The sequence below is a fragment of the Vipera berus genome, assembly GCF_964194415.1.
Source record: "Vipera berus genome assembly, chromosome: 4".
In the NCBI taxonomy this organism is placed as follows: Eukaryota; Metazoa; Chordata; class Lepidosauria; order Squamata; family Viperidae; genus Vipera; species Vipera berus.
The window spans coordinates 83795768-83820849 of NC_138206.1; the positions used below are offsets into that span (position 1 = coordinate 83795768).

A 25082-nucleotide genomic window follows, 5' to 3' on the forward strand; every position below is an offset into this window, starting at 1 on the left:
TTTGCACACAGAAAGTGATATTGATCAGTTATATTGCCAAGAACTGAAGGGTGTAGAGGACTTCTATAGGTAGAAGAAAAGCATGGCCTGAATGACTATATCAAGAAAAGTCAAGTACCCTTGTTGAAGGAAATCAGTCAAGGAAAGGAAATGACAAAATCAGCCTAAACATGTTGTGATTCTGCAACCAACTGTAATAACTTTTCACATTAAGCAGGAAATTTTATAAATGTTTATAGAGATCTTTGAGTACAATATTACTTCAATATTAGTTTTAAAAAATATTTTTATCCTGTCTTTTTTCCATACATAACTCAAGGCGGCACACCTACCAATTCTTTCTTCCTCCTATTTTCCCAGAACAACCTTGTGAGGTGAGTTGGACTGAAAGAAAGTGACTGGCTTAAGATCACCCAGTTGTTTTTTCATGCTTAAAGTTGGTCTAGGTGAACATATTATTATTATTATTATTATTATTATTATTATTATTATTATTATTATTATTATTATTATTATTATTATTAATAATAATAATAATAATAATAATAATAATAATAATAATAATAATAATAATAATAATAATAATAATAATAATAATAATAATAATAATAATAATAATAATAATAATAATAATAATAATTTAATTTCTATACCGCCCTTCTCCCGAAGGACTCAGGGCGGTGTACAGGGCAATAAATACAATAAAAATACAATGTACAAAAGTTAAGAAAGAATTAAATAATGTAGCCCAATTACAATAAAAATTAATAAAATTAATATTAAAATACCTCAAACCCATCAGACCAGGCCGGCTTGTTCAAATAAGTAAGTTTTTAGGTCACGGCGGAAGGAGCGAAGGTCAGGAGCCATCCGGAGCTCAAACGGTAAACAGTTCCAAAGGTCTGGCGCGCCCACAGAGAACGCTCTCCCCCTGAGGGTCGCCAGTCGACACTCTGACCGACGGCACCCTGAGGAGGCCCTCTCTGTGGGAGCGCACTGGATGAAGGGAAGTTGATGCTGGCAGCAGGTGCTCCCGTAAGTAATCTGGACCCATGCCATTTAGGGCTTTATAGGTCATTACCAGCACCTTGAATCTCACCCGGAGGGCAACCGGAAGCCAATGCAGCTCGCGGAGTAGAGGTGTTACATGGGAGTATCGGGAAACCCCCACGACCACTCGCGCGGCTGCATTCTGCACCAGCTGAAGCCTCCGAGTAGTCCTCAAGGGCAGCCCCATGTAGAGAGCATTGCAGTAGTCTAAATGAGAGGTCACGAGCACATGAGTGACTGTACGCAAGGCATCCCGGTCCAGATAGGGCCGCAACTGGTGCACCAGGCAAACCTGGGCGAAGGCCCCCCTAGTCACAGCTCCTATATGATCTTCCAAGGAGAGCTGTGAATCTAGGAGGACACCCAAGTTGCGAGCCCTATCTATGGGGGGTAATACCTCACCCCCATGATTAGAGGTGGAATAATCTAAATTTGCTGAGATGCCGGCACACACAACCACTCAGTCTTGTCGGGATTGAGCCGAAGCCTGTTCCTCCCCATCCAGACCCGAACCGCCTCCAGGCAACGGGACATCACATCGAGGGCATCACTGGGGTGGTTTGGGGTAGAGATGAAAAGCTGGGTATCATCAGCATATTGATGATACCCAACCCCAAAACCACGAATGATCTCACCCAGTGGCTTCATATAGATGTTGAACAGGAGAGATGAGAGGACCGACCCCTGAGGAACTCCACAAATGAGAGGCCTCGAGGCCGACCTCTGCCCTCCTGCCAAAACCGACTGCGAACGTACCAGGAGGTAGGAGGAGAACCACCATAAAATGGTGCCTCCCACTCCCAACCCCCTGAGATGCCGCAGTAAGATACCATGGTCGATGGTATCGAAAGCTGCTGAGAGGTCTAATAGGACTAGGACAGAGGAACAACCCCTGTCCCGAGCCTGCCAGAGATCATTCACCAGCGCGACCAATGCCATCTCCGTGCTGTGCCCGGGCCTGAAGCCCAATTGGTATGGGTCCAGATTATCAGCTTCCTCTAGGAACAAAGGGAGCTGATGCGCCACCACGCTCTCAACAACCTTCGCAAGAAAGTGAAGGTTGGAGACTGGACGATAGTTGTTTAAAACAGCTGGGTCCAGGGCAGGCTTCTTGAGGAGGGGTCTCACCACCGCCTCCTTCAAGGCGGCGGGAAAACTGCCCTCACTCAAAGAAGCAGTTATCACTGCCTGAAGCCAGCCTCGTGTCCCCTCCCGAGCCGCATAAACCAGCCAGGAGGGGCACGGGTCCAATAAACACGTGGTGGAGCTCAGCTTCCCCATAATCCTGTCCACCTCTTCCAGAGTCACAGGATCGAACTCCTCCCATATGATAACACCAAGACCGCCCATGTCCTCACCGTCAGACTCTGCCCAGTCGGAGTCCAAACCGGTCCGGATCCGAGCAATTTTGTCCAACAGATGTTAGCTAAACTCCTCGGCACGACCCTGCAAGGGCTCCTCCCTCACCTCCTGATTAAGGAGGGAGCGGGTCACCCTAAACAGGGCGGCCGGGTGATTATCTGCGGACGCAATGAGGGTAACAAAGTAGTTAGACCTTGCCGTCCTCATCGCCGCGATATAAGACCTCATAGAGGACCTTAGTTGCAATCGGTCGGATTCAGACTGGCTGGACCTCCAACAGCTCTCTAGCCCCGTCTCCAACGCTTCATCTCCCGGAGCTCCGCGGAGAACCACGGAGCCCACTGGGATCTGCACTGGGTCAGGGGCCGCATGGGTACAACTCGGTCGAGTGCCTCCGTGGGTGCTTTTTCCCAGGCTTCCACTAAGGCATCGGCCAAGCTGTGAGCAAAGGCGGCAGGTGGGGACCTAAGCACCACCTGGAACCGCTCAGGGTCCATTAAGCACCTAGGGCAGAACCATCTTGTTGGTTCAACGACCCCATGACGGGGAGTGGTAAAATGGAAGACCAGCCGCAGGAGATGATGATCGGTCCATGACAGGGGCATAACAATTGGGGAACCCCCACCCAGATCATCTAACCACCGTCCAGATAGAAAAATCAAATTGAGCATGTGACACCCCCCCATGAGTCTGGCCCTGAATTACTTGCATCAGGTCCATGGCCGTCATGGAAGCCATGAACTCCCGAGCTAACTCAGATGATCCCCCCAGGGATGGTAGATTGAAGTCACCCAAAATCATAAATTTGGGGAACTCAACCACCAACCCCGAGAGGATGTCGAGCTCAGGCAGGGCTGCTGCTACGCGACTAGGTGAAAAGTACACCAGCAGCAAGCCCAACTGAGCCCTAGGGCCACATCTCAGGAGGAGAGACTCACACCCGGCTATTTGGACAATGGTGGCCTCCTGCGGACATAAGGTCTCCCTCACAACTACTGCCACACCCCCGCCCCTACCCTGAACCCAAGGCTGGTGAAGCACCTGGAAACCTGGTGGGCAGATATTGACCAGAGGGACACCTCTCTCTGGGCCCAACCAGGTCTCTGTAATGCAAGCCAGGTCCGCACGCTCCTCCTCAATCAAATGATGGATGAGAGGAGCCTTATTGACTATGGACCTGGCATTAAAATACACAAGCCTGAGCTCAGGTGGCTGCTCATCCTCGTTCCCAGAACCGCGGGACGAAACCAGAGGGTCAGAGCACATCACCGCTTGAAGACAGCGGGGATGCACTCCCGGGTGTTGATACGGCCCTCTGTTCAGACGCCTGCTCCCTAATGTCGTGGGAATAGATAATCCCACACCCCGCTCCGGGCCCCCGCAGGCAAACAGCCCAAGCCCCATCCCGCCGTGATCTGTCCCAGGCCTGGCCTGAATAATGGTTGGTGGATACCCCTCAGTTTCTGACCAAACCTGCGATCCCACCCCCCTCCATAACCCTCTAAAATTTTTTGATAAAAAACAAACCAGGGGCCTCTTGTTGAATTTATGATAGAGGCTCCTGTCCCTGCCCAGTCATCTCTCAGGGTCCCAATAATTGGGCCCGTCATCAAGAGGAGAGGTAAAAACAGAGGCGAGAGGGATATATACACATACACACACACACACACACACATATATATATATATATGTGTGTGTGGGGGGGGGGGCTCAGTGGGTTAGGACGCTGAGCTTGTCGATTAGAAGGTCGGCAGTTTGGCGGGTCGAATCCCGAGTGCCGCGTAACAGAGTGAGCGCCTGTTACTCGTCCCAGCTTCTGCCCACCTAGCAGTTCAAAAGCACGTAAAAATGCAAGTAGAAAAATAGGGACCACTACGGTGGGAAGGTAACAGCGTTCCGTGCGCCTTTGGCGTCTAGTCATGCGGGCCACATGACCACGGAGACGTAGATCTTTGGTCATTTGGGTTTTTCCCCATGTAGAATTGGAGGTATCAGGGCAACATTTCGATGAAATCTCATCCATCATCCTCAGGCTGGTGACTTCAGCTTCGTTCTTCTGGGAGAAGTGTGTGATAGTGGCTTTTTTTCTTCTTCTTTTTTAAACTGCCAGAGGGGTTGTGTTCTGTGGGTGGAGGTTTGGCTGTGTTCTGATGGGGTGGAGGTGTGCTCTGATTTGGTGGGGGTGTAGCTGTGTTCTGATTGGGTGGGAGTGTGTTTTGAATGGGATTCTCACCAAAGCCAAAACCAACGTCCTGTCTAAAGGATTTAATTTTGCAGTCGCTCCCAAACACATCCCCAGTTGAATCCAGCCTGACCAAAATTAACCCTGACGATGCCAACAAAATCAGATTCGAAGTTACCAACATCCTCTGCACCAGCAAACCAACCAAAAGCAACTTACCCAAAGAGGAACAGACAGCAGTACTTAACCTAAAAAAAGACACCAGCATAATCATTCTTCCAGCAGACAAAGGCAACGCCACAGTGGTAATGAACTCATCTGACTACCATACCAAATTATCCAACCTACTCCGAGACTCCACATACAAACTCCTCAAGACAGATCCCACCACCTACCTGGAAAAAACCACAAAATCCAAAATAAAAGCCACCCCCATCAGTGAAGAGATCCAGCAAACAATCATTCCCAGAGAAAAATCATCCAGATGTCCCAAGCTCTATGGTCTCCCCAAGATACACAAAGAAGGAACCCCACTCAGACTCATAGTCAGCTCCATAGGCTCACCTCTACAAAATCTAGCCAAATTTCTTGCCAAACAACTACAGCCTTATGCAAATTCCATCACCTCACACGTACAAAACTTATTCCAATTCATAGAGATCATAAGTAAACTAAACTTACAGCCCTGTGACCTACTTGTCAGCTTCGATGTCATATCCCTCTTCACCCAAGTGCCAATCAAAGAAGCCTTGACAGCTATCCTAAATAAATACAACCCCCAAAACACATCCTAGATCTGACCAACCACTGCCTATCAAACACATACTTCATCTACAATGGACAAAGATACAAACAAATGGAAGGAGCACCCATGGGATCACCCCTTTCACCTGTCATCACAAACCTCTACATGGAACACTTTGAAACCCTCGCTCTAGAAAAATCCAACCACAAACCCAAACTCTGGCTCAGATACGTAGATGACACCTTCGTAATCTGGCCACACGGCAAAGAAAAACTGGATGACTTCCTCACACACCTCAACAGCCTACACCCCAAAATACAATTCACCATGGAAACAGAAGCTAACAATCAACTTCCTTTCCTTGATGTCTTAGTCTACAAGATATCCAACGGCTCCCTAGGACACACTATCTACCATAAAAAACCACACACAAACCACTACCTGAATGCACTCTCACACCACCACCCAGCACAGATCAACTCTGTAGCCAAGACACTCATCTCCAGAACAAAACACCTAGCTGATGAACAACACCTAAAAACCGAACTACACACTCTCACTAATGTACTAACAGCTAACGGATTCCAAAGAAACATAATTACTAACTTAATCCGAAGAGAGACACCCACAAAAATCCAAGACAGAGAACAAGAAAATGGCAAAGCCCTCCTCCCATACTTAAAAGGGACCACAGACAGAATCAGCAAGATCCTCCAAAAACACAACATCAAAACAGCATTCTGCACAGACAGAAAAAATATCCACCATCCTAAGAAACCCCAAAGACATAATTGGGTTAGAAAACCAAGGAGTATACAAAATCCCATGCACCACCTGCCCCACCGCATACATCGGACAGACCAACAGAAGAATAAGTGCACGCATTGAAGAGCACAGGAACTCACTCAGAAAGGGAGAACAAACTTCATCCCTGTTCCAACACTTTAAAGCCACGGGACATGAAATTGATTTTAAAAAAAACAGAACTATTGCCAAAATTGAACATTTTAACAACAGAATAATCAGAGAAGCCATCGAGATAGAAAAACGCCCCCACAGCATGAACAAACGAGATGATACCTCTCGCCTACCAGCCATTTGGAAACCCGCCTTGATTGACAGACGAGTCCCAACCACCAAGAATGATACCAGACCCAAACTCATGATAACATCACATGACATCACCACCACACAACCATTCAAAAAGCAAATCCGAACCCACAATGATAACGACACACAACCACAAAACAAAAACCTAACTACAGCTGCAACATTAGCCACTTTAAACCCCTCCAAACCACACAATAAGCAAACTGACACCCACTATAAAAATATGGCACCACCACAAACACGGAGCCGCAGAAAAGCAGTACAACTCACCAGTTCAGGTCTAAGGCTGGCAGCTGAGACCAGCCCATCCACTCAAAACACATTCAAAACACACTCCCACTCAATCAGAACACAGCTACGCCCCCACCCAATCAGAGCACACCTCCACCCCATCAGAACACAGCCAAACCTCCACCCACAGAAAACACCCCCTCTGGCAGTTTAAAAAAGAAGAAAAAAAGCCACTATCACACACTTCTCTCAGAAGAACAAAGCTGAAGTCACCAGCCTGAGGATGATGGATGAGACTTCGTCGAAACGTTGCCCTGATACCTCCAATTCTACGTGAGAAAAAACCCGAATGACCAAAGATCTATCTATCTATCTATCTATCTATCTATCTATCTATCTATCTATCTATCTATCTATCTATCTATCTATCTATCTATCTATCATCTATCTATCTATCTATCTATCTATCTATCTATCTATCTATCTATCTTTCTTTCTATCTATCTATACACACACACACACATATATATGTTGATCTTTGTTCATTCGGGTTTTTCCCCACGTAGAATTGGAGGTATCAGGGCAACGTTTCGACGAAGTGTCATCCGTCATCCTCAGGCTGGTGACTTCAGCTTCGTTCTTCTGGGAGAAGTGTGTGATAGTGGCTGTTTTTTTCTTCCTTTTTAAACTGCCAGAGGGTGTGTGTTCTGTGGTTGGGGGCTTGGCTGTGTTCTGATGAGGTGGAGCTGTGCTCTGATTGGGTGGGGGCTTAGCTGTGTTCTGATTATATATATATATATATATATATACACAGTATATATATATATATATATATATATATATATATATATATACACAGTATATATATATATATATATACACAGTATATATATATATATATATATATATATATATATATATATATATATATATATATATATATACAGTATATATATATATATATATATATATATATATATATATATATATATATATATATATATACACATACATATATATATATATATATATATATATATATATATATATATATATATATAATATAGCAGATAAACCATCAACAGATGCAATCACACCACATGCTGAAGACACAGGCAGACATAGCAATAGAGGGAAAGATCCTGCAACGACTTTTAACAGCCATACTTTGCATGACAGCTTCACTTTGCAAGACAGAGAAGATCAGCAGATGGAGCAAATAGAGAGAGCGGTGGAACTAAAGCATCTCTCTCTCTCTCTCTCTCTCTCTCTCTCTCTCTCTCTCTCTCTCTCTCTCTCTCTCTCTCTCTCTCTCTCTCTCTCTCTCTCTCTCTCTCTCTCTCTCTCTCTCTCTCTCTCTCTCTCTGTCTCTTGGGCACATGTGGGAGGGGGGAATTAAGGCTGTGGACTTTCTGGATCTCCCTCTTCTTGCAGGTTCCAACCAACTGCTTTATATCTTGCTGAGGTCCCCGGACTGTAGCCAAAATAGCTGCAATCAAAATACACAGATAAAGCAGCATTACACTGGCATTGAAGGCAAGCGGAGCAGGCAGGGCTCACTCCCAATGTCTAGTCTGGGATCTGGGGCAGCTCCTTCATGTTAGTCAGACTGACTGCTAGCTAAGCACTCAGAGCTAGCAGCCTGGCGAGTGAGTCTGACTGCATGCCACGGCCAAGCTGCTGCTAAAAAGGCTACCCCCATTTCTCTTCTGCTGCTTGCCCTTCCTGGGACAGCCTCATGCGCTGTCTCGCTCACCTCCTACAGATGAGGCAGTGGCATCCTGACTGTGGGAGATGGAGGAACCCCGCTGGGTGGAGGCGCTGCCGAAGAAGTGGGACGTGGGCAAGGGGGAGCGAGGGAAAGGCAAGCAGGCTAGGGAGGGAGCAGCTTGTTTCTCTCTCTCTCTCTCTCTCTCTCTCCCTCCCTCCCTCCCTCCCTCCCTTGCTGCGTATCCATCACCAATGTAAGCCCTGCATGTGGGAAAACCCAGCACTGGGGACTAATTGTTTACCTCTTCCTGCCGATGGGAGAGGAGTGGGCTGACTGCCTTCATGGCAGCTGGGACTCCAGCACACCTTCCTGTCCAGCAGGGCCAATGGTAGTACTGGCTGGGGATCACAGGGGCTGAGCTCCCTCGGGGCCATGGCTTGCGGGAGGGCTGGCCCACTCAGTGGAGACTCCGGTGGGCTGCTCCCAGAGGTGAACCTGGGGCTGCCATGTGAGGCTCCTAGGCCACGTGCACCTCGGACGGGGCCAGCCAGGGAAAAGGATTTCGTGGCTGTGCTTCTCCCAGGAGGCGGGGTGCTTGGGCGCAGGGCCAATCAGGAGCAGAGAGAGAGAGAGAGAGAGAGAGAGAGAGAGAGAGAGAGAGAGAGAGAGAAGGAAAGTGAAGTGCAAGTGCCTCTCTCTGTCACTCTCTCTCTCTCTGCAAATGGCAGAGGAGGACTGGACCTGCAGTAGAAGCTGAAAGAGCCACATGCGGCTCCAGAACCGCGGGTTGCCGACCCGTGGTCTAGCTGATTAAACCCGACAATGGACCACCTTAATTTGACAGCACTGTTTCTGCAAGTCATAAAAGTGAATTAAGTGGAAGCTTTCAACAGTACATCTGTCCAACCTTCAAATGATTCTGTCTGCAGCCATCTTTACTTTGTTTTTGGTTGCCATAGCTATGGGAAGGGGGAGATGTGTTCTTTAGTTTAGCCATAACTTTCTTGTGAGAACAAAAGTCAAGCTGCCTAGGTTTTGGAGGGCTGGAGATACCGTTAGAAAGCTGGCCAAGGCAGTTAAGTGGAGATTGTGATTTATGAGAACTGTAGGGGTGGGGAGTTCAGCTTTTACTTTGTAACCTTTGGGGGGTGGGAACTTTCAGCCTTGGTTTCACCTTTGACTGTGCTGATAATATGTAGCCATTAAAAGTATTCTTTGAGGAATGCAATTGCCTCAGAGTTATTATTTTCTTCTGGTCTCATCTATTGGAACCATCCTTATTAATATTCATCTGGTTTTTTAATATACTGGGATCATCTATTATAATGAATCAACAAATCATATCACTGGATGATCCAACACATCCACAGAACCTGAGGTCAAGGGATGCTATAGTTGCATCTCTCATTTACAAACTCAGGTATGCATGTATATTTGTAAAAGCTGCTGTAATCAAATGATTTAGCAAATTTCTCTTCTGAAGAATGACATTTTGGGAGGATAGTCATGTTTGTAATAGATTAAAATGCTTCTATATTTGCATTTTATTACACATTCTTCTTACTTAGCACATAACAAGAACAGTAGTATATTATATTAAAGATAGCTACATTTTTAATAAGAATGAGAATGAAGGCAAGATTCAGAGACATTAAAATTAACAGGGATACTTGTTAGAGATTAAACTTGATTTGGGTGACAATATTATATAATGGAGTAAAAGCACCTTTAAGGAGTTAAACGGCCTAAGGGTGTGGCTGTAATTATTCCACATAAAAGAGAGTTAGATGTTACACGTAGTTGCTCTTGTATATGTGTTTGATGTTAGTGTTTGGATACCTCTTGTTCTCTTGTTTGCTAACTTGATATTTATTCTCTCAAGAATCAACTGCTTGCTACAGTGTATATTGTTTTTGATATTGGTAAGCAGCTTTTGTATTTTGATACTATGTTTTTTATGGACTGACTTTTATGTGCATGATACTGGATTGATACTTGGACTATTTCTTACTGTGTTTCTTTTTGTTGTCTGAGTAAAAATAAGTTATAAAACTCGTGTTAGTACATTACTGTTTGCCTAAAAGTCCCAGTACAACTTCCACTGTGTATTAATAATACTCTGTTAAACAAACCATTTTTTCAACAACATATTCTAACAATGGTTATGGGCCCAGATCCAGTGTGGTGCTGAGGACAGGCACAGTATTGTATTTATATTTCCTAACTGAGTTTTTAAATTCAGACAATGGCACAAGGACTATTCAATCCATTCTGCATTACCCGGCTTAATGGGTCAAACTACGTATCTTGGTCTACACAATGTAGTTTGCTATTACAAAATCAAGGTCTTTGGAAAATAGTCCATAATCCTCCTGATGTAACTGCCTGGGATCCAACTAATGAAGAAGATAACAAGAAGATTGTAGACTTCAATAAAGACAATGATAAGGCTTTATCTATCATTGGGCTAACATTAGGAGACCAACAGCTAGTCCATGTGCGTGGAGAAGAATCTGCTGCTAAATGTTGGGCTAAGTTGAAAAAGATTTTTGTTCGGGACAGTGTTGGTGCTCATATAAATCTTACCAGAAAGCTATTTAGAGCTAGACTGGAAAAGAATGGCGATATGTTAGCTCACCTTAACTTTATAAAAGCAACCTTGTTGGAACTGCAAGAAAAAGAACTTATTTTCTCAGAGCTTCACCAGGTTTACATCATTTTATCATCATTGGATGAGAGCTACGATGCCTTTGTATCGTCCTTGGAGGTTTTGTCCAAAGAAGACCTAACTGTTTCTTCAATAACTGGAAGGTTGTTGGAAGAATCAAGATGTCGTATGGAGAGAAAACAGTTGAGAGAGCCATTGCAACAAGAAATAAAGAAGACTGAATCTGCTTATATTTTAAGGAAATGCTTTAATTGTGGGTTAAAGGGACATATTGCTAAGTTTTGTCAGAATAGTAATTGTCAGAGAAAGGAAAGCCATAGAAAGAATAAAAAGCTGATTAATGTAGCTGTAGCTAATAGAACTACTAATAACCACAATTGGTGGGTGGTAGATAGTGGAGCTACACACTGTATTTCAAAAATAAAAAGGGATTTTGAGAATATAAGGTCTAGTAAAAAATATATTTCTATGGCTAATGGCTGGAGAGTCAAGGTCTCTGGAGAGGGTAAGGTTTACTGTTCATTTTTAAAACAAAATTTGGAAATGCTATATGTTCCCAGATGTGATTATAATCTATTATCAGTTAAGGCATTATTGGAAGCAGGTTTTAAAGTTACTTTCCAAGGGGAGGAATGTCTTATTCAAAAGAATGAAGTGAACTTAATAGCTAATATGAAAGACGGTTTGTTTGTAATTAGCAATGATCCTATTATAATGGCTACTACTTGTACAAATCAAAAACCACATGATGAATGTATTCATTTATTACATAGAAGATTGGGTCATGTGAATTTTAATACACTAAAAAGAACTGTAGCTTTGTCTAATGGGTTTAAGTTAAAGGCTTGTAAGAAATATCTGCAGTGTAACGTATGTGGTAGAGAAAAGAGCAGGGCAGCACCAGCTAATAGGTTAGATGGATTTAAAACCACAACTCCATTAGAACTGGTATTTATGGATTTGATAGGTCCTATGAAACCCAGTTTAGGGGGTGCTTGCTACATATTAAATATTCTAGACCATTATAGCAGATATGGGTTCTGTTATCTCCTTACGTCAAAAACTGAAACTATACAAACAATATCTAATTGGCTCAAGTTTGTACAAAGGAAAACTCAGTTAAATGTAAAAACCATAATAACAGACAATGGAACTGAGTTTGTTAATAAACAGTTCAATGAGCTGTTAGTTTCAGAGGGAATAGAGCATAGACGTACAGCTCCTTATAGACCTCAGCATAATGCATTTGTTGAACGGAGGGGCCAAACATTGCAAGCTATGATTAGATCTATGATTGAAGATTCTGGTTTACCTGATAGCTTATGGGGAGAAGCAGCAAAATGTGCTAATCATATTTTAAACAATGTGGTTAGTTCAGCTACAGGTAAAATTCCTTATACCTTATGGTATAAGAGAAAACCAAATCTTAGTTATATTCACACATTTGGGACACCTGCTTGGGTACATATTCCAAGTTCAATAAGAAATAAAGGAGAACATAGAGCTAAACAATTATTTTTTGTTGGCTATGAGTTAAACCATAAGTCTTATCGGTTCTGGGAGAAAGGTACTAAAAACATTTATTGTAGTTCTAGCGCTGTTTTTCAAGAACAGTCAGGCTGGGAAAGGGTAGAAGATATTGTATATATTCCTCAACAAGATTTAACTAACTCCTCAAATGAAAGTGATAAAGAAGAGGAGGAACCTGCTAGAGAGATCAAACAAGAACCACTGATAGTGGAGACAGGAGAGGAAGAAGATAATAATGTAAATGTACCTATAAGTCCAATAATTCTCAGAAGGTCTAACAGGGAAAGACGACAGCCTGATCGTTTCGAGGCAGGTTTAATTTGTCAAATAGACATTGAACCTTCTAATGTTGAAGAAATAAAAATGTATCCTGAGAATGAAAGAAAGAATTGGAAAGTAGCTATGGATAAAGAAATAAAGTCTTTGCAAGATCTTAATGTTTATCAAGAGGTTAAAATACCTAAAACAGAAAAGTTAATTGGATGTAAATGGGTTTTTAAACTGAAAGAAAGTGTTACAGGAGAGGTAATACATAAAGCAAGATTAGTTGCTCAAGGATTTGTACAGAATAATAGTGATGATGATGAAGTATTTTCCCCAACGTTAAGAGCTTCCACTCTTAGGGCTGCTTTAGTTTGGGCAGCAAATAAGAATTATAGTATAAAACATGTAGATATTGAAACTGCTTATTTGCATGCAACATTAAACCATGATATATATATGAAAGTTCCATCAGGAATAGAAAGTAAGGTAGGGTACTGTTGGAAACTGAATAAGAGTTTGTATGGTTTAAAACAGTCAGGTTATGAGTGGAATAGATGTTTAGTAAAAGAGTTAAATAGTTTGGGATTTAAAGCTAGTATTGCAGATCCTTGTTTATTTATAAAACAGCAAAATAGTGAATTATCCTTGTTATTATTATTCACTGATGATATTGCTATTATAGCAAAAGATGAAACAGAAACTGAAAGAATAATTTCAGGGTTAAAAAGAAAATTTAGAGTAAAAGATCTAGGAGCTATTAGTCATTATCTAGGGCTGGATATTGTCAGGACTAGTAAAGGATTTAAACTGTCTCAAGCTAAGAAAATTAATGGTTTGCTGAAACGTTATAATATGGAAAACTGTAAACCAGTAAAAACACCTATGGTTCAAGGTTTTGAGAGTTCAGCAGATAACAGCAATGTCTTTGATAAAAAGATATATCAATCATTAATAGGCAGCTTGATGTATTTATGTAACTGGTCAAGACCTGACATAGCATTTACAGTTAATCATTTAGCTAGATATTGTGAGAATCCTACAACCAGATGTTGGCAAGGTGCAAAAAGAGTTTTAAGATATTTGAAGCACACCATACATTATTCTCTATATCTAGAGCCAACAAAGGAATTGGAACTAAAAGCATTTGCAGATGCTAGTTTTGCATCTGATACTGTAACCAGGAAATCCACTTCAGGATTGGTTGTATTATTGGGAAACGCTTTAGTAGGATGGAGGTCTAACAGACAGAAGCATATAAGCTTATCAACAACTGAATCTGAATTTTCTTGTTTATCTTTATTATGTACTGAGCTATTGGTATGGAAACAATTATTGTTTGATATGGGTTTAAATTGTAATGAACCAATAAAAGTGTATGAAGACAATCAAGCAGCTATAAAATTAGCAACTAATGCTGCAGTGAAAACTAGATCAAAACATACGGATCTATGGTATCTAAATGTCAGACAATGTGTTAAAGATAATTTGATTAAACTGGAATATTGTGCAACTGAAGATAATATTGCTGACCAGTTTACTAAAGCTCAGGGTGCTATAAAGCATAAATCTGTTTGTGATATGTGTAATTTGAGATTGTAAAAATATATGTATAATATGCCACCCAAAAGGGGAGATTGTTAGAGATTAAACTTGATTTGGGTGACAATATTATATAATGGAGTAAAAGCACCTTTAAGGAGTTAAACGGCCTAAGGGTGTGTCTGTAATTATTCCACATAAAAGAGAGTTAGATGTTACACGTAGTTGCTCTTGTATATGTGTTTGATGTTAGTGTTTGGATACCTCTTGTTCTCTTGTTTGCTAACTTGATATTTATTCTCTCAAGAATCAACTGCTTGCTACAGTGTATATTGTTTTTGATATTGGTAAGCAGCTTTTGTATTTTGATACTATGTTTTTTATGGACTGACTTTTATGTGCATGATACTGGATTGATACTTGGACTATTTCTTACTGTGTTTCTTTTTGTTGTCTGAGTAAAAATAAGTTATAAAACTCGTGTTAGTACATTACTGTTTGCCTAAAAGTCCCAGTACAACTTCCACTGTGTATTAATAATACTCTGTTAAACAAACCATTTTTTCAACAACATATTCTAACAATACTGATGCTAATTTACATTTTAATAGCACCCTCCTATGCTTATTTATGCAGAAGGGGCTGTCACTGAATTCAAAGAGCTCAGGTGATGCACAGACCTGAACATGGACAGAAGGCAATTCAGGGTGTTCGGTGGGTCCATTTCACCAACTGTATATTTAAAAGAAGAGAAAGGAATAGAATAGATCATTGGGGAAGAAAACAGCTAGGAGAGTGAATGGAGGAACAGGAACTGAGAATCATCTTGTTGATGGCATCTCAGTCTTGCAGAGACAATTCTTATTGTTTTAGTTATCATAAAAAAGAATCAGATCCTGGGTGCTGCTGTATATCTTACCCTGGAATTGCTATTCAGCTGTATTTGTTGATTTTAAATAGTTGCTATTCTATGTCTGCTGTTGTAATTAGCTAATTCAACCGGGGTGGGGTGGAGGGAGAACCAGGAAGTCTTATGTCTCTTGAAATTTCTTAAACAATTATACTGAATATAATCCCTGCCCAAATTTATTTTTAAAACTCATATTAATAAATAAAACAAAAGAAAGAGATATATTTAATTTGGTTCTATTATATGAAACATTTTCTCCCCATCTGATGTCCCCATCTGATGTCTTGATAAGCCTGCAAGACCCAGGATTCCCAGCCAACATGGGACAGTAATCCAAGCATATCTGGATGATGCCAGGTGGGGAGGGGGACTCATATGCATTTAACAAAAAAAATGCACCAGTTCAGATGCTAGAGCTGTAGTCTCCATGCTATGCCTAGTGCAAAGGGCAATGCCCCAAGCCACGAGAAAGCCAAGGAAACACATTTGAGAGAGGAACGATATCTTATTTTCAACTCAGTTTCCCCAAGGAGAGGAAACCTATGAGTAAGGGTTTCAATGAAGAGAAATATTTTTTTAAAACAGATTGATTTCTTAGCAAGGGTTTTTACCACCTTTCTATCCAGTATGTTGATGCCTGAAATAAGATATTTATTGGGATAGAAAAAATATTAACCCTGACAAGGCAAGACTGCAAGGTTTTAGAACCAGACATCCAGCTGGCTCTCAGTAATTGATCTTATGTGCGTCCAATGAGGTAAAAGTATGTTAATTTCTATTACAAAGCCACAGCTTTCCAAATTTGGCTGCAGCTGATATTTTTTAATAGAATGCCATGATTTAATATTGGTAAATTGGAAGTGGGGAATACTGTAAATCCCTTAGGGAGGCTGAAAACTGTTGGCCCATTCCAGCTAAATTCTCTACTTCACATACAAGAGATTGCAAATCAGGACCCCTTTCTCCACAACTAGATCCATCAAAGGGTTTGTCACAGAATTCATAAATAAGACTGTGCTCTGGGCCTGGACATATCCTTACAGATCTACTGATGCTTAATGATACAAAAGGAAGCATAATATTTGATATGAACATAAGTAATTATGCTACTCTTCATTGCAGAAGGGATGGATCCATATATATTTAGTTTCACCTGTAGTACAGGTAGTCCCTAACTTACAATCATTTTTAATGATTATTAAAAGTTATGAACACTGAAAAAAAGTGACAACTGATCTTTGCACTTAGGACCATCAAGGCCTCCCCATGGTCATGTGGTCAAAAGTCAAGTGTTTGGCAACTGGCATGTATTTTTGATGGTTGCAGCAGCCTGGGATTATGTAATCACAATTTGCAAACTTTCCAGTTGGCTTCCCACAAGCAAGATCAATGGGAGAAGCTGGATTCACTTAACAAACATGTGATTCACTTAACAACTGCAGTGATTTGCTTGACAACAATGACAAAAAAGGTTGTAAAATAGGGTGCAACTCATTTAGCCTCTGCTTTGCTTTGCAATTAAATTCTGGTAATGCCTCCTTAAGTAACACCAGCTGCCTGCAATTAGTGCAGGTTCGCATCCCACCAGGCTCAAGGTTGACTCAGCCTTCCATCCTTCCGAGGTAGGTAAAATGAGGACCCAGATTGTTGGGGGCAATTAAGCTGACTTTGTAATAATGCCGCTTGGGGTGTGTGTGAAAGCCCTAATCAGCAGGCATATACATAGAATGAAGGCTACTGCTAAGCTTGTAAGCTGCCCTGAGTCTTCGGAGAAGGGCGGGATATAAATGGAATTAAATAAAAAATAAAATAAATAAAATAAATATGTCAAGGACTAACTGTATACATTTCCAGTGTTCACAGTCATGCAAGACTGTTTACTTGGATTTAAAATTAATAATAAACTAGTACTAATCTGGATTAATCAGAGAGATATTTTTGAAGATCTTAATGTCACTGATGCATGGTGGTCCCGGTTTTCTTCAAATTGTGTCCTGATGAAAAGCTTAGTCTCCAGAGCATTTATCTAATTATGTTTATTCATATTACAAGCATTGTCTTACTGCACCATTAAGACTCAGTGGGAGCCAGTGGGGCTTTGAAAAATGTCAGTAACATTCTATAAACAGATAAGACCTATTAATATTCATAAAAAATATCTTCAACATACAATTTAGGATTTGCAGTGAAAAGCCAGCACAGATGTTCATTTTAAAGAATTACATAATAATATATGCTTATGCACACACTAGTAGAGCATCTTTTTCTTCTATCATATAGTTTTTAGCGAAGCTGCTTGTTTGAACAATGAATAAAAAATTATTGATATTGTATTCAAAAATAAGATCTCACCAAATTGAATGCTTTTTCTAGGTAAATTTGTCTAAAATTGCAGCTCAAGCTAGTTGGAACATGACAATTTTATTAATCATATTGCAAACTAAAAGACATAAATGCCCTTAGTAAATATGTAAGTAAATACTTTTGTCTCTTGGTGGGGTAGCACAATTTGAAATAAGACGTTTGCAGCTTGAGGTTCTCCTTGAGAAAACTTTTCAAGGCTTCTGTTAGAACAGCGGTGGAGACTGTCCATAGAATAAATTTTCCCCAGATTCATTTTGTGAGCCAGTGGTGGGAAGGTCTCATGAATGCAATTTGAAATGCTGATACTAACCTATAAAGCAAGGGTGTCAAACTGCTGTCCCATGGGCGGTTTCATCATACTGAAGCCTTGTTCATCCCATTGCCGGCAATGCAAAAAGAGTTGAGATACATCACGTGCCATGGAGAGTTTGACACCTGTGCTATAAACCACTATGTGACTTCGCACCTATTTATTTGCAGGATCACCTTCTCTCTTGGAATCAGCCCAGCAAGTTCACTCTATTCAGGAAAAAAAAAGCAATTAGCAGCCTCCCACATAGGAGAAGTGCTGCTTTTCACTGGTTGTTCTGATTCTTTGGAATTATTTCTGATAACTTCCACCCTAGTTGCCTTCCAGCAGCTGCTCAGAACAGTATTGTTCAGGAGGGCATTTGGCTCTGAACCTCATTGTGGTTTGGATAAATTAACTTTATTCATTTATTCATTATTTTGTGGGCATTTTAGTCACATTCTTTTATTTGTATTTTGTTTGTTATGAATCATCTGTAAAACACCAAGAGTCCTGAGGGATTTGGCAATCTTTACATTATAACAGCAACAATAATAATAAAGCCAAAAAAACCAGTGGACCACTTAGTAAGCTACTGCAAGAAGATCACACAAACTGACTACAAGCAGGGGCATGACAAAGTAGCAACAATTGTGTATTGGAAAATCTGCAAGAAATATCATTTCCTGCAAGCAGGAATTGGTGAGATACAAAATAAAGAAGTCAAATTGCTCCCGGACTTAACAACTGTTGAAAAGAAAGACAAAATACAAAGACCTACAAATAGAAATAGAACGACTGTGGCAAAGACAAGCAAGGGTAGTACCAATAGTAATAGGTGCCTTGGGTGCAATCCCAAAATAACTGGAGCGCTACTTAAACACCACTGGCATTGACAAATTCACCATTAGTCAATTGCAAAAGGCAGCCTTACTAGCAATTGCTTCCATCCTGTGACGATATCTGTAATACCCTCAAACATCCACATCTGCCTATCCCAGGTCCTTGGTAAGGACTCAATAAGTAGACAAAAATGCCAAATCCAGTCTGAACATCTGGGTGACTGTGCGATACATAATAATAATAATAATAATAATAATAATAATAATAATAATAATAATAATAATAATAATAATAATATCATCTGAAGGACAATCATGAAGATGCACTGAAATTAGTATATCAGGAAGACTTACTGACTACTGGAGAGACCAAACTGGCCTACAAGAAAGACCAAATGAAGAACAGAATAGAGACATGGGAAGACAAAGCACTACATGGCCAGTACATTAAAAAAAATAGCTGGGAAAGCAGATAATAACAAGACCTGGCAATGGCTAAGAGCAGAAAAGTTGAAGAAAGAGACCGAGGAACTAATTCTGGCTGCACAAGACCAAGCCTTAAGGACAAATGCATACAAAGTCAAAATTGAGAAGACAGCAACAGACAGTAAGTGCTGCCTATGCAAATAAGCTGAAGAAACAGTGGACCACCTGGTAAGCTGCTGCAAGAAGATCGCACAGACTGACTACAAGCAGCGGCATGACAAAGTAGCAGCAATGGTGCATTGGAAGATCTGCAAGAAATATCATTTGCCTGTAAGCAAGTACTGGTGGGATCATAAAATAGAGAAAGTCATAGAAAATGATAAAGTTAAACTGCTCTGGGACTTCAGAATTCAAACAGACAAGCATCTGCAACATAACACCCTGGACTTCATAATTGTCAATTAAAAAAACAAAAAAAGTCTGGATAGTGGACGTGGCAGTGTTTGGAGAGAGCAGAATAGACGAGAAAGAACTGGAGAAGATAACAAAATACAAAGACCTACAAACAGAAATAGAATTACTGTGGCAAAGGCAAGCAAAGGTAGTAACAATACTAATAGACACCTATTGGTAGTACCAATAGTAATAGGGTGCAATCCCAAAACAACTGGAGCACCGCTTGAACACCATTGACACTGATAAATTCACCATTAGTCAATTGCAAAAGGTGGCCTTACTAGCAACTGCTTCCATCCTGCGACGATAGTATCTCTAATACCATAATACATCCACATCTGCCTATCCCAGGTTCTTGGTAAGGACTCGATAGGTAGACAAAAATTCCAAATCCAATCTGAACATCTGGCTGACTGTGCAATGATCAATAATAATAGGAAGGGTCCTTGGAGGTCATCTAGTCCAACTCCCTGCTTAGGTAGGAAACCCTATACCATTTCAGACAAATGGCTGTGTAGTCTTTTCTTAAAAACTTCCATTCACAGCTTCTGGAGGCAGGCTGTTCCACTGATTAATTGTTCTGTCAGGAAATTTCTCATTAGTTCTAGGTTGCTTCTCTCTTTGATTAGTTTCCATCCATTGCTTCTCGTCCTACATACTGTACAGGTGCTTTGAGAATAGCTCGACTCCCTCTTCTTTGTGGCAGCCCCTGAGATATTGGAACACTGCTATCATGTCACCCCCTAGTCCTTCTCTTCATTAAACTAGACATACCCAATTCCAGAAACCGTTTTTATGTTTTAGCCCCCAGTCCCCTAATCATCTTTGTTGCTCTTCTCTGTACTCTTTCTAGAGTCTCAACATCTTTTTTACATCATGGTGATCAAAACTGTATGCAGTATTCCAAGTGTGGCCTTACCAAGGCATTGTAAAGTGGTATTAACACTTCATGTGATCTTGATTCTATTCCTCTGTTAATGCAGCCTAGCACTATGTTGGCTTTTTTGGCAGCTGCAGCACACTGCTGGCTCATATTTAAGTGATTGTCCACTAGGACTCCGAGATCCCTCTCAAAATTACTACTATTGAGCAAGATACCACCTAAACTGTACCTGTGCATTTGGTTTTTCTTGTCTAAATGTAGAACCTTACTTTTTTCACCATTCAATTTCATTTTGTTAGATAGTGCCCAATGTTCAAGTCTGTCAAGATCCTTCTGTAGCTTAAGCCTATCTTCTGGAGTGTTGACTATTTCTGCCAGATTGGTGTCATCTGCAAATTTGATGAATTCCTCATCTATCCCCTCATCCAAATCATTGATGAAGATGTTGAAGAGCACTGGACCCAGAAAAAGAGCCCTGGGGCATCCCACAACACACTTCCCTGCATGTAGATGTGGTTCCATTGAGGACCACACGCTGAGTACAGCCGGTCAGCCAGCTACGAATCCATCTGGTGGTGATGCTGTCTAACCCACATTTTCCTATCTTATCAAGTAGTAGGTTGTGGTCTACTTTATCAAATGCCTTACTGAAGTCCAAGTAAATTATATCAACAGCATTCCTCTGGTCCACTAATTTTGTCACCTGAACAAAATGCAATAGGATTTGTCTGGCATGATCTGTTTTTGACAAACCCATGTTGGCTTTTGGTTATGACTTTGTTTGCCTCTAGGTGTTTGCTGATTTATTGCTTGATTATCTTTTCCATAATCTTCCCAGGTATTGAGATCAGGCTGATAGGTCTGTAGTTTCCTGGATCCATTATTTTTCCTTTTTTGAAGAAGGTCATTACAAAGAGAGATTTATACACATGTACACAAACATATGCACATGGGTACTCATTTTACTGACCTTGGAATGATCGAAGACTGAGTCAATCTTGAGCTCTGTCAGGATCGAGCTCTAGCCTGTGGGCAGAATTTGCAGCAATCTGCATTATAACCACAGTACCACCAGGGCTCAATAACCTTAGATATAGACTCTTTTTAGTAAGTAAGCCCTCAACACTTTTCCCCTTCAAAAAATCCATATCTCCCCAGGAAAAGGAACAGCAGTATCAAAAACACAATCACTGAGATGCCTTAGTTAACTTTCTTAATATCATGTGCTCAAAAGGAGGAAAAGCTTTATAAAATCTGTCTTCCATATGGGTTCTTAATGACCTTCTTGTTTAGGACTCCAAAAGTTTCTAAGATCATCCCTGCACCTTAGAGTATTTCAAATGGATGTAGAAGATAAAGGAGATTTGTAACTCTATGTAGCAATCCGACAAGAAAAAATAGCTTATGGAACAGGAGTACATCTGTTTGGAGTAGTCAATATGTAGAATTATCTTGTCTTAACGGCTTTCAGGATGGTTTATGTAGCCCATCTTTCCTTAAGTTCTCAAAACAGAGAGATATGGATGGAGCATTATAGCCTGTCCCTGTATTACAAGGTTTGTAGCTATGAGTTACACAAGAATTCCTGCAGAGCAATCTGAAAAGTGTGGCATTTTTCTTTTTCTCTTTTACTTTCCCAACCTGATTTTATTTACGATATACAGATATTATGTTGATATCAGGATACCACTATCTCTTCACCAAGTTTAACCATTAGTAAGAATGGAACCCCTTCCCTGAGCAAAATTAGACAAATCTTAATTTCTAGAGTGGTTAATAATCCATAGTTCCCCATGCATACTTCTGCATTTACTATCACGCTGGACAATAGTTTGTGCTAGAACTAAAATGAGTTCCATTAAGTTTAAATTAAAGTCTGTTGTTAAGGGCAATGGGGGGGGGAAACATTCATTACCTTGGCAATTTTCCAAGTCTTTAAAATGTTTTGGAGGGGGGAAAAAACACATCCTACCAAACCCTGTAGAAAAGATTAAACAATAAGGGAAATGTCTTATTTAACTAGTTCAGCTAATAAATAATAATATTGTTGTGTACAGTACAGTACACAACAATAATCAACTATTTCATTCATATGAATGAAAAATGACATCAAGAATAAATGACAAAATGTGAAAAATACCTGCAATTAATATTTATTGGGGCATTTATTAAGCAATTAAGTTTGAAGAATGGAAGACAAGTGAAAAGACATATGGACGGAAATAAAAAAATCCAATCAACTTGTTTGATTTCTTTGTGACAGTGGCAGATTTTTATAAGATTGAAATCCATATCTGACCTGAGAATACATCTGTCAAAGACTGCAGATTACCAATAAACTGGGCTATTCATTGCAACATTCAGAAATAACACAGTAAGTTGCTTTAATGCAGATATGTTCTCAAATAGCAATAGAACATATATTAAAATCCTAACTCATTTTATTTAATAGATGGTCAGGGCTGCCATAAGAGCAGCACCGAATCATCTTAATAGGTCAGACCAATGTCTATCTAATCCAAGATGTTGCTACAACACCAGCAAGCTATATTGTATACTGATAGAAAATAATATTTGTAGCTCAGTTGAACTGTCCTTGGTGTTATCTAGTTTGATAATGAAACCTCTGCAAGAAGACCACCAAGCTCAGAGAGCACCAATACCCCAAAGCTATGTACCACTAGATGATGGAACACTTCACCTGAAGCTGGTTACACCCAGATCTGATTGCCAAAAACATACTGCTCCTGCAAATGAACATTCACTTAGTTACCAAGGTGAGTTGTTTGTCAATTGTCCATTAATTTATAAATCACTGAGTTAGGAGTCACTGCTAATGAATCATTATAATTTGGAGAAATACCTCTACTTTTTATTTATTTAGGTGACACCTATATTGTAAATGTATTATTATGAAGGAAAGAAAAGAGATCTCTCTATTCACTGGTTCACACTAGAGCAGGCAAAATGCCTGTGAAGAAATCAAGCATTTTTCTGAACCTAGTGCTTGAAGATGCAGAGCACATCATGAGAAAGGCAGGGCTAGATGAATCAAAAGTTGGAATTAAGATTGCTGGAAGAAATATCAACAACCTAAGATATGCAGATGATACCACTCTAATGGCAGAAAGTGAAGAGGAACTGAAGAGTCTCTTGTTGCGAGTGAAGAAGGAGAGTGCAAAAGTTGGGTTGAAACTAAACATTAAGAAAACCAAGATCATGGCATCCGGCCCTCTCAATTCCTGGCAAATAGATGGGGAAGAAATGGAGGTAGTGACAGATTTTATTTTCCTGGGCTCCAAGATCACTGCAGATGGGGACTGTAGTCAAGAAATTAAAAGACGCTTGCTCCTCGGGAGGAAAGCCATGGCAAATCTAGACAGCACACTAAAAAGCAGAGACATCACCCTGTCAACAAAAGTGCGTATAGTCAAGGCTATGGTCTTCCCAGTTGCAATGTATGGCAGTGAAAGTTGGACCATAAGAAAGGCTGAGCGCAAAAGAATTGAGGCCTTTGAACTCTGGTGCTGGAGAAGACTCCTGCGAGTCCCTTGGACTGCAAGGCGATCAAACCGGTCAGTCCTAGAGGAGATCAACCCTGACTGCTCTTTAGAAGGGCAGATCCTGAAGCTAAAACTCAAATACTTTGGCCACCTAATGAGGAGGAAGGACTCACTGGAGAAGAGCCTAATGCTGGGAAAGATTGAGGGCAATAGAAGAAGGGGACGACAGAGAATGAGGTGGCTGGATGGAGTCACTGAAGCAGTAGGCGTGAGCTTAAATGGACTCCAGAAGATGGTAGAGGACAGGAAAGCCTGGAGGAACATTGTCCATAGGGTCGCGATGGGTCGGACACGACTTCGCAACTAACAACAGTGCTTGAAGCAGTGAGGCACTGGGTCTTTGGAAGTTTCTGCTTGGGATCTTTCAAGGGTCTTCCCTCATTTTCTCCATATAGATATGCATGTATAGGAGAGAAGTTTTCTGGAATTGGCATGTCAAGCAGTGGATTCATTTGGGCACTTTATTGTCATGAAAAAGTGCACCCTCTGAATGGTAACTTTATGTTTATGAAACCAAGAATATTAGGATATACAACTACCACTTATTATGCATTTGCAACAGTAATATATAATGATTTTTGTATTACATTGAATTGGTCATCACCTGTTCATTGTAGAAGGCAAGGATTATCTAAACTTGATTTTTTAGTCAGTCCTTTATTAGCCCTTTATTAGAATAAATGATCAATACTACATTTAGAGAAAACATAAAAGTTAAGACATAATGAATAAACTAAACCAAAATATTATAGATTTTTTTTTGGTAAAAATAATAATAAACAGTCATGTACTTGTCAATACGTGTCATGTACTTGTCAATGGAAATAAATTTTAGACAATAATACAAAATTTGACCACATTCAAAGAATGAATGATATTGGTCAGTTAACAACAATTGTACAGAAAATAAATTGATATGCTTGTCTATGGTTGTAATAAAGAATTCATTGGGTGATC

At 40.6% G+C, this 25082-nt stretch overlaps 1 protein-coding gene across 1 annotated transcript in view; it reads right to left on the reverse strand.

The window, feature by feature from the left end:
• GABRG3 (gamma-aminobutyric acid type A receptor subunit gamma3) overlaps nucleotides 1-25082 on the reverse strand; it is a gene marked incomplete at both ends in the record, with an annotated part of 671827 nt that overhangs the window by 40371 nt on the left and 606374 nt on the right. The window lies entirely within an intron of this gene.